Below are 15,753 nucleotides of genomic sequence, written 5' to 3' on the forward strand. Positions count from 1 at the left end.
GGGATTGGAGGCAATTCTCCCAATATTCCAGTCAGATAGAGATACTAAAAGACAGATAAACAAGTGCAGTACTGTTCTACAGGTTGAGACAATAATAGCTTGATTTAATCTAAAATGCATTTCTTGTTTCTGTACAGGCTCAGCTCTGAAGATGTCATGTTAGGGGCATGGGAACATCTAACTGTCTCTGAATATGGTCTCCAGCTGTTAGCTTTTAACCTTGTCCTTATTTTCTACTGGTCACTGTCTTAATGCAATCACAGAAAAGTTTTGCCAAGAAGCAGCCTGCAGTGTGGGCTATGAATGACAATTTTGGAAGCTTTCATTTTAGAAGCAAAAAGGTTAGCCTAACAGAGAAAACACCCATTCAGCCTCTAAAGTGGTCATTAAATGTTTTCAGAACTCCTTGAATTTCAAATAGCTAGACTGCGTACAGTGGTCTGAGCCTTTATAATCTCTTCTTGAAATCACTTATGCTATTAAAATCCTGATGTAAAAGGCCTGAGGGCTTCTGTCATTGGCTCTCCACTTACGAAAATGAAGGTGCTGTTCCTTGGTCTTTAAAGTAAAGCATCATTAAACTGCTCTAATATCTTGCAGGCCGCACCGCAATTCTTTCACTGCCTGAATTAATGGCAAAATGAACAAGGGCAATTATCAAAAAAAGAAGCTAGGATCATGCAGCCCAAGATGCATTTTATTTCTTTGACAAGCATAGTTTATTTTTAATTATTCCTTTTGCTTTACAGTACATTAATAAATGCTCTGGAGTATATTTAGTGTAAGTAATGAAATCTTAGTAATACAAGGCTTCACTACAAGCTTCTGATGCTTGCTGACAAAGAGGCAGGGACCTTCGGGGAGATCTGGTTCACAAAAGATACTTCCATGGAAATTAGCAGCCCAAAAGTTAATGAGGTTCTCCCAGAAGCAGGGATGCTGCTCAGCTAATATGAGCTCTCTGAATTTGGGAAACCTTTTCAAGCTAGTATACAGACTTCTCTGAAATCCAGCAGAGAAAGAGACTGACTCATCCTCATCCCTTCCTGAAAGAAGAAGTCAGACTGCAGGCGCAGCAGAAAATACCTCCAACATTATTATAGATACTCCCAGAATGGTGTCACGAGGTGAAACACCAGCCTCCTCAGTGCTAACATTAGTGACAGTCAGTGCCCATCAAGGCCTGGTTATAATGATAGCAACAAAATCCCCACACCTTTCCATCACGAATTCCAGCACAGCAAACATGCTGCTGGATAAGAAGAGGCCTCAGGGCTGCTCAGCTCCAGGACCTGGGATATTACTACGCTAAGGTGACCGCTAGGACAGAGATCTTTGGGATTTCAGCAGGATTTCACTGCTAGATCCCATGGCCCACACCACACACCTTCAGTCACTGTTGGCTGAACATTCCAAGTGTCTTAAAACTACCACAACTCAAACCAACCACCTTCTGTCCCCCAACTTCCTGGCCTCTCCATAGCAAAGGAGGAGGAATGGGAGAGAGGACTGCCCAAAACAGGAGGAACACACACCAAGGCAAGTGTTGGCAGTAATGTGAAGAGCCCATCCATGCAATAGCACATCAATTTGTCTTCCTTCAACAGCAATCATGGGATGCCCTAGAGTTGGGTGAAGGGAGGGAGACTGCATTAATAGAGGGAAAATGAAAAGGAGATGGAGACCAAGTGTGAGAACACTCTGCAGTAGAATTTCTAGTCACAAGGGAGATAAATTGCAGGCTTCTGCTTAATGCTGACAGTAAGGTGCTGAAGTCAAAATGGAAACTGAAGCTGGATAGAGACAGCAATAGGCATACTAATCTCCTTATCTTCGAGCTGACATGATTCTATTTCCACCAGTGTGATGGAGGGGTTTGACATATCTCTGTGGGGGATGGATGCACCTGCAACTTAACAGCTATTCCTTCAGCTGCCCAACTCCTTCTACATTGGCCTGTTTCAGCTCCACTTACATGGTTTAGTTCTTGTGCTGAGATGACTCAGACTTGTATTTCAGGGTGGAAGGGCCTGTTTTAAATCCCTTCAGGTTATATTTCATGATGTGTGGGAATATATTTAATTATAACCTCATCCACTGAAGGCTGATGTTCGTACAGCACCTAGCATGTTAAGGTTGTCATCCATGAGTAGATACCCTAGAAATTACCAAGTGTCAGCAGCAGCAGTAACAGTACAAGCTAGCAATTTTGGTATGAGTTTCTGAAGAGTTCAAAAGGAAAATGCAGTTGATGGCATAACCTTCAGCTAAAATACCTTCTACTAGATTCCCTGAAAAAAATGCAGTGGCTTTCTGTTTCTCTCCTTCATTCCCCTGTGACAAGTCTGTGAAGGGGATAGTACAGTGAATTATCTAACTGAAAAGTATCCATCCTACCTCTTCCTCACTAACCAATTCAGACTGATTTCTTCAACTGTATAAGCATGACTGTTAAAATCAGTCGCAAAGAGAAGGCAATCACTCAAGACAAACTGAGAGCAAAGACTTTCCTACACTTTGTATCTTCCAATGCAGTAAAATGTCTCTAAAAAGAATCAAAACTAACAAAGCCCTCTTAACTGTGGCATGGTTCAGAGCAATCACATTAGAAAATCATTTTCCATGTCTGGCAGCTGCCACTTTTCTACCAGTCAAAAAGAAAATGGGAGATGCAGAATTAATTCCATAATATTTGCTGTTAAATTACTTCAGTCCACTATTTCTCATACCAGCAAGAAGTCTCCTCTTCTCTCAGCCTGATTCACAGAGGCATGGACTTGACTAATGTCTCTAGCAAGCATGGTGGCATTGAACAGACAGCAGTTTGGGGAGGGCTTTGAAGTGAGGAGGTGGCAGGGAGGAAGGATATTTTGCCTTCAGCTTTTGGAGAGAAAATGTGTTTGTGGAAATTATATATAGCACTTTGCTGTGCAAGATTCCATATCTAATTCCAACTTTTCACATGATTTATATGACCTGCAACACATTTACAGGAGACAACATGCTTTTTCTTACTTCTGATTTTGAGGTAATTATGTTTAAAGCAGAAAGGTTTTATTGTCCTACATATAACTTCCAGCAACAAACAGACTGTATAACAAAAGAATCTTAAATAAAGATGAGAAGGAAAAGTCAAACAAGAAGCAGACTGAGGGATATCTTCTCCATTGGAAGGATATAGCACGCACTCTGGGGGACCAAAAGGGCCAAATTCTGCTCCTCTCCATAAATCCTGTCACTGTATGAGCCCTAAGGGGAGTCCTAAATACTATAGCAGGTATGGATTTCTCTCATGTGGAAGGCAGTCAGCAAAGCTCCCAAGCTCCTCTTTCACACACGCACCCCTCTCCAAGGTGCAGCTGTGGAGGAGGAAGTGGCACTGCAACAGATGTGAGGCTGAGACACTGTGCGTTAATTAAAATAGCCCTGAGGGACTATTATGCCTGACAGCCACTCATATCATTAATGTCTTTCTCCTTTCCAAACAGCATCCTTCCCAGCACAGCCCTTTCTGTCACCTATCCAGAAATAAACAAGCTCCTCCAGCTTTTGTTTTCCTGTCCTCGGACCTCAAAACATCTTCAAGGTCTCAGATCACACTGTGCGGATACATGTTTATGTGGGAGGAGGATTAAATGTGAAGCATTGTTTTCCAAACTGAAGTACATCTAGGCGTACCCAGCAACAGACTCAGAGGCACGTGAAACACTGTGCCAGAGAAATTCAGTGATGTTTGGTAACTTCTAGACAAAGCTGAGCACAGGTTACATGTGCAGGTTCCTGACATTGAAATTCAGCAAAAACAAAACCAGTTTTCTTGTGTCACATCCTATATGTCACATACTATAGCTCTGAAGGGATTTGGAAACAGAAGATGATGTTGTGATGAGCGTTTCCAAGTGACAGGTATAGACAACCACGCTTCGATCTTATCTAACAGAGCCACTACTCCAAGTGTCCTACCTCTTTATTCATCAGAGCTTGGCTTTTGGAGAGATTCTGTGAGAGACCTATCCATGGTGATACACAATTAGCCCTACAGTCCTGTCCCAGTTCTCTGTTTTGCTGGAGAAAAAACGAGCCGAGGATGATACCGGTTAAATGATATTCGGTGACTCTCATATTCAGAGAAATTTAGCAGCAGGGTGAGAAATTTGGTCGATTCCCACTGGACTAGTAATGTGGTCAGTATAAACATGGTTTTAAACCCTGCTGTGACTTTCTGAATAATCATACATCAGCAACTTTTTTTTGTTTGGGGTTTTTGTTTGGGTTTTTTTTTTTTTATTTAACAGTATTTAATCCATCCTTTATTTGGTTTTAAAAGCAAGCACGAAACTGGCTAAAACACAGAGGCTTTCAAATCTATGATTTAAGCTCAATAAACAAATGGAAGAGTAAAGAACATGTGTAGGCCATACAGTTAAGGTTAAAAGCTTTGCATAAAAGCAATAGCACTGCATCACATTGTTGAATTGTATAGTACTAGATATGTAAAGTCCTTCAGTCAAGAAAACTGAAGAGCCTTCTTTGTCATAGCCTGGTCTACTGCTGATACCTATATGATAAAAGAAATTGCATGCATTGTGTATACATGTGATTTGAAGGAAGCAATTAGTTCCCTCCTGGATCTGCTAGGAAGAGGTAGTACCCCCTCTGCATCAACCATAGTCTTCAATTTATATCTTGCAGCTGCTCTTCTTAATCTTTATCTCAGACAGAAAAAAGAAGCAGGTCTGAATAAATCCCCTCCAGTTCACAATTTAGAAATACATTAAATGTTCATCGCACACAGAGTAAGAGGATTCTAGTGTAGCCTGATTGCTCTTGTCATCATTTGAGCAACAGGTCAAAGATTAAGTATTCCAGATCTCAGACTTTCTACTTTCTAATTTTGCCACTGATTTATTTTACATCATAATCTCATTTCTCTGACACAAAGAGAAGTTGTCCCTGACTAAATCCATCCTTCTAAAGCCTTTTGCAGTTCCCTCATCTCAGACTGTAATGCAGACATGAGCATGTGTATGTGTCTATAATAAGACAAGTGTGCAATTCAAAGCTGACTTTTCCTGGCAGAGCTCTAGCTTTACTGTTACCCTTGGTTCAGTTCACTGTGCAAAAAATGGCCTATGCTGTCTCCAGAGAAGACCTGGATTTACAGTATTTTAACTCCAGCCACTGGATAACACTGAGCATGAAATTCATATCAACCAAGATGTTGCAATAACAATCAGGGCGCCTTATGCAACTGTGATTTTTCTGCCTGGCTTTGGCAGAGCTGTCTGGTGAGTGTGGGTTTTGTTTTGGGTTGTTTTTTTTTTTGGGGGGGGGTTCTTTCCTTTTTTTCCTTTACAAATATATAGGTGCAGGTATCCAGGAGCAATTTGAATTCCTGAAGTTCTTGAGTGTGTTCAGGCGCTTAAACTTCTGAATGACCTCCAGTGGAGAAGGGATTAAATTCCCCAAAGGAAAATGTACCTTGTTATGCCAGGAAGACAGACAATATGATTGGAAAGTTGACACCAAATTCTAGGCTCCTCGGTTGCCATGATACCTGACTGATAATACTGCCATTTTCCCTGTTTAAATCTAAGGCTTGCTGCTCACCTTCATCAGCACTAGTATAATTTTCATTTTCTTCATTTCACTTAGGAAACAACTTCAGCATTTATCACATCTTTCATTGCACATGGTTGTACCTTGAAAATCCTGCTGTTCCCAGAGGATCTAATTGTGTTTTGAACGGCAACTCAGTGCCATTCAGCCCGAAAGATGGGAGGAAATTATAGGCATGAGGAATATATGAAACACTAGCATTTTGCATGTGTATGGGTATCCTCATTCAATCAAAGAATGATCATTGATTACCATAATCTTACTGCCCACACTGCAACAACCGGGGGTGTAACACAGTCTGTGTTTCAAAGAAAGGGAAACTAAACCACAGGAACTGATTTATGGCATATGAAAAGTCTGAATCAATGCTGTTACTGAAATCTAAATTGCTAGGTCTTAGTCCCTAGTTATATCTTTTTTAAATCAAACATTTCAAATAAAATTAAATAATATTGAGAAACTAAGTCCAGTAGTATACAATCTATAATGTCTTAATATAAAAATTGATGATGTTCAAGAAAAATATTTCCATAAAGACCATTCTCAGAAGGCAACATTGGAGAGAAGAAGGGAGGAAATTAGTGGAAATGTTTTCAAATGTGTATAATTCCCTAGTGTATTAGCTAGACAGAGATGCAAGAATGCTTAACATCAGAGTTGAAAGATGAAAGATGCTTGTCATAGAGCAGTGGGATGGTTAGAGGAACCCACAATAACTGACTTACTGGGCAATTTAGAGACTGGGAGAACATCCGAAGCAAGAAACAGAATCTCTGATCTTTCTTGCAATGGACATAGGCAGATAATGAGACTATCTCAAGCAACAGCTGCCAGTGTGAGGCTTTCACAGCAGAGAAAAGATGGCAGTGGACAGAGTTGAGTGTAGACTCAAACTACCTACAACAACTTCTTTTGGGTCCCCCTAGACTTCTCTCCAGTAGCCCCCAAAACTGGGATTAACAAGTGTCATTCCTCATTTTCCTGCCATGGTAGATGAGTAATAGGAAGGTTAAATGATTTGTACAGGATTGAACGGAGTATTTTATCTCCCTTGTAATGCCTTTTATGCACTTGATTGTAGCTCCAAGAGCCTCTGCTCTGACATTCCTCATCCCTGGATCCTTACTGCCCTACCCTTACTTCATTTGAGACTTCATCCTTCGCTAAAGCCCAAGGTCAGGAGGGCACCAAGGCCCCTACAGAGGGGGGCAAGCCAATGATATCAGTTAATTTCTAGCACAGAATCAATAAGGACCTCTCAGGAGCTCCTAGCAGACATTCACCCCATCAATTGCTTCCTCCCTCCATGTAGGCAGAGCTGGAAACAAGATGAAATGGTACATGAGCTCTGTGTCTGTGCACCAGCAGAGTGGTCATGCTGGACAATGAGGTCTCCAGCTGAGTCACAGGAAAGATTCATCTCCTACACAGGTGAAAATGAAGGAATAGGAAGCTGGAGCCAAAAATACCCTGTATTTATACTCCAAAATTCAGAACTCTTCTGAATCAGATACACCAGCCTCCCTACTCATTTCCCTCTTCCTCTTTTTTCTCACTCAATTAGCACCTCATTAACCATCTACCTACAGTGCCTCTAGCCTCAGTCATATTTAGCCCCTCATTACATGACACACAGTTTGGTAATCATCACTGCAGGGGGATCTGCAGATGTTCTGCAGAAAAATCCAGCTCCTCCAGCCATGACCCTGAGCTCTCTTGGAGATGATCTCTCTGTTATGATTTTGTGCATATGCAAACAGCTTCAGACAATATAATTCATTTTGGGGTTATACTTCCTTGACTACAGAAGTGCAGCCACCTCTGCTGCAGGAGGAAGGAGCATATGACTGGGGATACTGGAACATCTTTCCATTTCTCAGTACTTGCGTTTCCCAATTCATCATTTTAGTACCTTATCTTCTTAGATTAGTGATAGCAGCATGGATTTATTGTCCTTCCCTTAGTTTCTATTGGAACACCTAAGTGCAATCTTTTAGGAGCACAAAATTGGGCAGTTCTGCAGGTTGAAGACAGTGGTGATATGGACCATGTTCCACCATGCACAGGAGCTCAAAGGACGAAACAGCACAAGTTCTGCAGAATTTCTTGGACTAAAGTGGGTAAAAAGTCTTTGCTTTTTTTTTTTTTTTTTTAAGGGAACGAAATACAGGGTACAGTCCTTGAAATAAAATCCTGAAACCTGTGCCAGCTATTTGCTTGGAGATCTCCCACAGCCATCGGTCATTCATTCCAGCAATCATACAGTTAGAAAAAGATGAAAAAGCCTAAAGCCCACAGGTGAGCACCAGCAGTCAACATATGTCAGAATATGCTCATTTATCACCACACCATGTGAATCACATGTATGTCAATCTGAAGATGAAGCCTGCTTCATGGTCAGGAGATCAGCAGAGAGATGCCTCAGTTTCCCGGGAAGACCCTAGTCTACGTACATATAACGTTGGCACTCACTGTGAACTGCTTCTCAGTGAGGGTTTCCAAGAGAAACATCAGGCATACAGTTCTGTGAAATGTACACCTAAACAGACAGTATAGTTCAGTATGATACAAAGGTGGCTCTTTACTCACTTCCAGGCTGAATTTGAAGACCTTGCCTTTTGCATACACAGTAAGAAACCACATCATGAGTCCAACTCTGCCAGCTGAGTCACTGAACTCTGGACCTCCAGAGATATGTCTCATGGCCATGCCAAAGGGGAATACAAGATTTGTCTTTTTCTATTGCTGCTGTCTGTATGTAGCAGCTGTTTTCTGAAGCAACATATGTCCAAGTGAAAAAAGCATTAAAACTGAAAAAAAAAAAAATAGAGAAAACAACAGATACATAGGAAAAGGAAAAAGAGGATAATAGTTAATAGGTCATTATTTAATCAACAGAAAGCTGACTACGTGTTACAGCCAGAGTTGTTACATTACACAATTGGCTCTTGGAATTACGGTAAATGAAAATGTAATACCATAGCCACAAGAAAAAACATCATTAGGATAGATACCGGTGTAAATATGTGTGAAATAGCCAATTTACACTAGTTAATGTGCTTTACAATACGATCACAAGGGTAAGGAAAATCCTTGAGAATACAAAATAGAGATTACCCATCAATAGCAAATATTTCTGTCCTGCCCCCCCACACGGGACAGCTAACCTAAGAGTCAATTGCCACAACTCCAGCAACTCATTAATAATGTATTACAGTATGAAATATTCAGAGAATATGGGTTAATAATGCCAGTACAAACCAGGAGAGACAGCCCTGCATTCATCATTTGCTAATGTTCAGCCTTGAGCCAGACCAGAGTGGGAGACACAAGATGAATGACAAAGAGCCAGACAGGTTTGTAGTTAAAAACATGATAACTTACCTCAGTCTTCCACTGGTGCTGAGCTAGAAAGGAGGGAACATGATTTATTGACATTATCTTGGTTTATTTTTGTTTAAAAGCTTGGCAATGGAAAGTGAAGTGATACTGAAAAAGACTGTGCAGAGTCCTGCTAGGAGACTTGATATATCCTTCTAAAATAGAGTTAGCAAACGTGTCTATGCAGGCTTTCAAGCAAAATGGTGAGTGAGGAAGGAAATGATCTTTAACCGATCAGTCTCCTACTGATGACTCACCTCTATGTGGTATGTACAAATGGAGGGAAGAGAAACCAGTGAAATGAGTTAGCATGGGGGCACTCTAAAGTCAAATCTTTCTTCAACGTACCATGCTGGAGATGCTGTATCACAGCATCCGTGATTTTTGCGGTCTCTGACAATTGTTGTGGTGAAATCTGTGTCCCCCAGCACTCAGACAGAGATTATATTTGACAGGCTGTTGAAGGAAAACGGAAGGGAAGAGAAGGAGCTTGGCATCAGGCAGACCTACCTACCAGCAGAAAGTTCTACAGTTCATTTTTGCTTCCCTGGGAATGAGCTCTTGGTTTTCTTTAAAATAGTCCACATAAACTTTCAGACTCCAGACAACCTCAGAAAAATTACACAGGTCCTGGGGAGCCTCTTGTAAGAAGGGCTGAACAACAAACATTCATGAGTGAAAATGTTGAGAATCGGCTAAGAAAAAGGCCTTCACCTTGGTCATGCAGGCAGAGTATGAGGATATAGTCCAAGGTGAAAAAACCTCCTTTGACTCAGTGCTTTCCTGGTAAGACATCTCCCAGTGCCTGGTACTGGCGACAAGCACAAGCTAGGAAGGCAAGCCAGAATCAGGAGACAAATTAGCAGGTGTTCTGGGTTCAGCTGTAGCAGTCATTTTTCTCCTTCTCAGTAGCTGGTGCAGTGCTGTGTTTTTGACTTTCAGCCTGGAAACAACGCTGATAACACCGATGGTTTTAGTTGTTGCTAAAGTAATGTTTACTCTGACCAAGGACTTTCTCAGTCTTATGCTCTGCCAGGGAGGAGGGGAAGCTGGGAGGAAACAGAGACAGGACACCTGACCCAAACTTGCCAAAGGGGTATTCCATACCACAGCACGTCATGCCCAGTATATAAACTGGGGGGAGTTACCCAGAAGGCCCAGATCACTGCTTGGGTTGGGCTGGTGGTGAGCAATTGTATCCTCTCATCTTGTTATTTCCCTTATCATTATTATCATTGGTGGTAGCAGTAGTGGTTTTGTATTATACCTTGGTTATTGGACTGTTCTTATCTCAACCTGTGGGAGTTACATTCTTTCGATCCTCCTCCCATCCCTCTGGGAACGAGGGAAGAGTGAGTGAGCGAGCAGCTGCATGCTTCCGAGTTACTGGCTGGGCTTAAACCACGACAGCAGGGAAGAGAATGTAATGCATTCTTGAAGACAAAGATGACTTGATATGGAGCAACACAAAACCCCATTTTCTGAAGTTGAAGCCTTTCGGGCATTTTATTGTTACTATGTTTTAGAAAATAAAAGAAAAAATCTGAGTTAAACCCCCTTAATTTATCTTGTTCTGTTCAAATACAGCAAAAGGTTCATGTAAATATGTTATTTTCTCTAGAGATGTCTATTTTCTCTAGAAGTGTCATCTGGCTTTGCTTTTTATTAAATATTAATACATTCATCTAGGGGAAAAAATTAAATTCCTTCCTTGGCAAATCCTCCGGAAGTAGAAAGTTAAACTGGAGGAATTAGAGCTTGTATTGTCTTCTGGGGAATCTCATCAGAGCTGATCCTTTTCCCGGGCTAACTTTCATTACATAAGCTTTTCTGTACTTTCCACAGCCACAGTAGGAAACAGGTGAAGCAATATAGTGAGTACAGGCACTGACCATGGAATCAGAGCTTAGAGCTAATCCTCTCTCTGTGTTAAGAGGCGGGAGGAAAGGAAGTCAAGATGCAGTTTTGTAGTGACTTGCTCTATCATTTTAATTTGAGTGATAATCTGGAACTTTCTGCTTTGGAAAATGTGGCAATATCCGATTACTCCCACTCCTTCTTTCCTTCCCTCTCCATGACTAAAGAGAAAATGGTCATGGCTCTGTGGACTCCCTTCCTTCACCATACCTTGATATCCCTTGGCACCACACTCACTTGCTGGACACTTGGAGGGGTAGATCCCTCCCCACGTACTGGCCATGTGGGCCTTCAGGTTTTGCCCGACTTCTCTTGACACCACTGGGGTTGGACACCTCCATCCATGCATGGGGACACTTGGTACAGTCCCACGTGCAGGACACGTGCCAGGACTCCCTCTTCCCTCCTTGCTTATGGTGGCAGTATTTCACCAGGCTGCATTTCTCAACATCATGCTCTCCCTCCCACATCATCTCTGTGCCGTTCTGCTCCTCCCTGGCCTTTGGCCAACACTAGGACAGAGAGAGCCATGGCCAAAGAAACTCATTGGTCATATTGATCTGTCTTGTCATCATCGAGAGCCAGGACATTTGTGAAAAGTCTTTGTTCTGTGCCACTTGCAGTTGGTAACTATATTGAGAAGAAAATCAGGATTTCCTCAAACTAGAATTTAAATGTTACACATTTTTTTAAGTTCAAAGCTGTGCATTTTCAGAGGCTGCATCCAAGATTTGCTAATATCCATCTGCAAAAAAAAAAATTCATTGCATGTTGTTGATGAAGGTGATTTTCATTCCTTCAATGACTCTTCAAGAACAAACCAACCATTTCTCAGATATTTGAGCATCCATCCCAGATCCCCTAGACCACACACAGTTATTTGATTCTCTGTAAGGACTTCCCTGTGTCACCCACAGAAACCCAGCCATCCTCATCCTACCCACCTTCATGGCTTCACACTCTCAGTATCCTTCCAAATTAACCACTTTGCAGGCTTCTCCCATTTCAGCTCTTTGCAAGACTGGTTCCTTTTCCATATTTTCCTGTCTCACTTCCTTTCCCCACACACATATGCACCTCTTTCTACAGCCAACTGGCCATTTTCTGAACCAGCAATTACTTCTGTGAGGTTTCTATGCGGACGAGCTCTGTGCTTTGTCTGTCACATATCACTACAGCAGTGTCTCCATTGCCAAAATAATCTCCACAGCTCATGCCTGACCTTTCTCTTTGTTCTGATAAGAGGGGCAGAAAAAAATTAAAGGGCAATAAAAGACATATCTCCTTGTGCCTTTCTTGCACACTGTATGCCTTCTTTTCTATTCTCAAATCCTTTCTGCATTAGAAATTCTGTACTGTTGTGATCTGCAATAAAAGATCCATTTTCAGCACCTGTGATGTGACTCTATTTCAGTCTCTCTTCTTTTGCAGCTCACACACTTTGTCCTCTTTCTTCTTGTCATTTTTGCAACAAAAGGAACTCTCTGTGTTATATCAAACCAAGATCTTCCTAGGGAACCATTCAATTGACTTCCTTAAAGCCTCAGGTTGCGAGTGCTGTGTGTAGAGGCTCTTCAAAACATACTGACACTGATATCTTAAAAGAGTTCCCTCTCCCCTTCACTCCTACTGGTTCTGGTCAGGGAATTTGGACAGTGTTAAGGACTTGGATATTTTCCCTCTTCTCTTTGTAAACAGTTTATAGGGAATAGAGCTCAGGTGTGCAAACCTGCAGTAGGTACTGAGCAGAAATGAAACACAAGCCTGGATCCAAACATCAGCAATGTAGAAGACTCTGTCAATACCCAACCACAGTGAGAGTTTTCTCTTGCTTTGACTGTCAGAGGATATGTGTGTTAGCCCTGATCACCAGTCAGGCATTAAAGTATCAGTCTTTCTTTTCATTTTACTTCCCCAATGCAATTAAAGTACTCTCACATTCGGTTCTGTGGCACTGGAGTAAGAAATCAGACAGTTTCACAAAGACTAAAAGAAACTGGGCTTTGGACTAAACTCGATTTGTCATTTTTATAAGTCTTGCTGTAATTGTAATGATTCCCTTCCACTGGCACATATTCAGCCGTGTGAATATGCCCTGTCTGTTGAAGGTCTCATTTTTGTAAGTCAGTTCTTTTGGATAGGTGGATGAACACACTCTCCTGAGCTCTGGATGCCAACAGTCATGGCCCTTGCCCATAAAGGGGACCCTGAGGCAGAGAAGGTAAGCTCCCCGCTCCCCTTTCTGAGGTTACTGCTGTACAGGGTCACTGTAGACAGCAGGTAGCAGGTAGCAAAATAGAACTCCCTATTAGTCTAAAGAGACATAATATGTCATATCCAGGAATGTGAGCGTGTGTGTGTGTGTTGTAATATCAAAAGAAATTAAAATAATGATGCACAATGAATATGAAAATTTGCAACAGAACAATTTGATTGTTCTGGGAAAACACATCTCCCATTTTTCATCATAATAATTAATTTTGAAGATTAAGAGGATTCATAGATGAAAATAAAGCATTAAGATTAGGAGGATATGCATTTTACTGTCCATTTGGGTATTCAGAGGATTTTTTCATACTAATTTTAAAAGCATAGATGATTAAGATATAAAAATAATACTTTATCTACTGTAGTGCTTTTCATCTTCAAAGCATTTTGCAAACATTACCTTGGTTGCAGAAGACTTGAGAAGAAATAGATTTCACTTTATAAAAGAAAATGATTCAGTTGCTTCCATATTAAACTGCAGATAAAAGACATCTCTGCCATTCATGTCAAGTTACTGGTAAGTATTAAACTGGAAACAGATGTACATCAAGGAAAGTTACTATTGAAAAAGAAGAATCTAGCTGTTTCAAATTATAAAAATGAAGTCTTAAGGAAAGGGAGATAAGTATTCGCACATCTTCATGGGTCAGACAAGGTGAAATTCATTCCGGTGCACAAAGGTTTGAGTGGGATGTAATTGGTGCATAGATCCTATCTGGCCTTCTGATGAATTTCACCTGCAGTCTCCAAATAAATGGATGCACATTAGCTATTGCACAGTTCATTGCAAAACCAACCCATCTTTCTCCTTGGTTCATCTCAGCCCAACCATGAAAGTGCACAACCTAAACCATTCTTTCTTACTGTGTCTGTTAAAATGGGCATGCAGACCCTATCATGGACAACTGAGTTTCTGCTCAGTGTGTCCTAACTGCCACCATTTTGTAACATCCTTTCAAGAAGATCTTCCCCAAATATTTTAATTCCTGGTCATGACATGTAAAGATCACTGTCAAACTGCCTTTTGTGCAGTCCACAAAGCAAACTGCAGACATGGCCCTGCCATGCCTCAGCAACGCCAGGCTCGCCTTCTCATTTTGTTGTCGTGATGTAACACTGATGATTTCAGCTACTTTGTGAATAGAGCAGCAGAGCCAACATGTTGCTCTCAAAGTGACCCCTTTCACTCTTTATGAGTCCCTTGACACCTAAACTCCCTCAAAACCCAGAAGAGGAGTTGCTGACTGTGGTATCACTTTGCTCATCGTCTTTGACCTCAAACTGCTGGAGCAGCTCCTGTTGATCTCAGTGGAAAGCCCTTGCTCAGGTTGAGAGTAGCACTCCATAATCTATATCTGCACCTTCCAAATACAAATTACATGTCAAACATCCTGTGATAACTACAAATCACTTGCGGTACTCTGCTGGGGCAGTGCCCGAGCCCTGACCTCACTCAACCACTGTGGTCCACCAGAGCAGCACAGCTCACAGTGCTACACACCATACAGCCTCAGGCTCCTGCAGTACCACCTGGTTCACAACCACAAATCCTGGAGAACAGCTGTGGAAACAGCCTCTTGCAAATTGTACGAGCATGTAGCTTAAACAACCAAGAGAAAAAAACACACCCAAACCCTTTAATTGCTTCAGTCTCTAAAGCACAAGGAAGAAAAAGGGAGAAAGAAACAGCACTCTGAACGGCTTACTTACAGATATGGATACATTTAGCTTATTGTGTACACTAGTCTGTGCTTCCTAAAATCTCTCCTTGTTAAGAACTCAAGCAAATTACCACTGAAGAGCTCTTATCTGCAGTGTATTATAAGAAGTCAGCAAAAGACTGATTCGGCCCTGATGGAGAAGAAGTGCCTTGCAGCTCTGCTGGAGTGTGCGTGCGGAAGGCAGGTTCAAACAGGCTGGAATAATTATAATGAGTTGTTTGCAGTTCTGCTTGGCTGTGAGGTGTTTGTTGTGCTTTTTTAATTGCGAAGTCCTTCTGTAGCACAATTTGCTTTCATTTGATTGTTACAGTCACCAATGACATTTAGAAAGATAGAGTTTGTGTGACATATGGTGACTACTGGAACAGTTACTATTCAGTGAGCAGAATAAAACACTGTAGAAAAAGAAAAATTCAAAAGGGGCTGCATCTGCAAGATGTGAATATAAAGCCTGATTGCAACAATTAAAGAAAAACCCTTCAAATACCTGAAAGTTAGCTGGTGACACAATGCAATAACTCTAATTTGATCACATTTGCCATATGCAGAGAAAATACAAAACCCAAACCAGGACTCCACCTACCTGCTGCTTTAAAAGGTAGCGTACTAAATTGCACTGAAAACGGTTATGTGCCAAATGAGCCTGAGGGAACATCTGAATTGAGGGGCAGTGGAAAATGGAGATTTGGAACCATATAAGAACATTTCATGATAAAACCTAAAGCCACACTCCTATTATTAGAAAGTTTACTGACTAAAAAAATAACTGATCTTAACTGAAAAGTGAAAGCAGCTAAAAGGTACATGAGTATGTATGCACATACATCACATCTACATACCCACTCAA

Source organism: Strigops habroptila, chromosome 5 (assembly GCF_004027225.2).
Source record: "Strigops habroptila isolate Jane chromosome 5, bStrHab1.2.pri, whole genome shotgun sequence".
NCBI lineage: Eukaryota > Metazoa > Chordata > Aves > Psittaciformes > Psittacidae > Strigops > Strigops habroptila.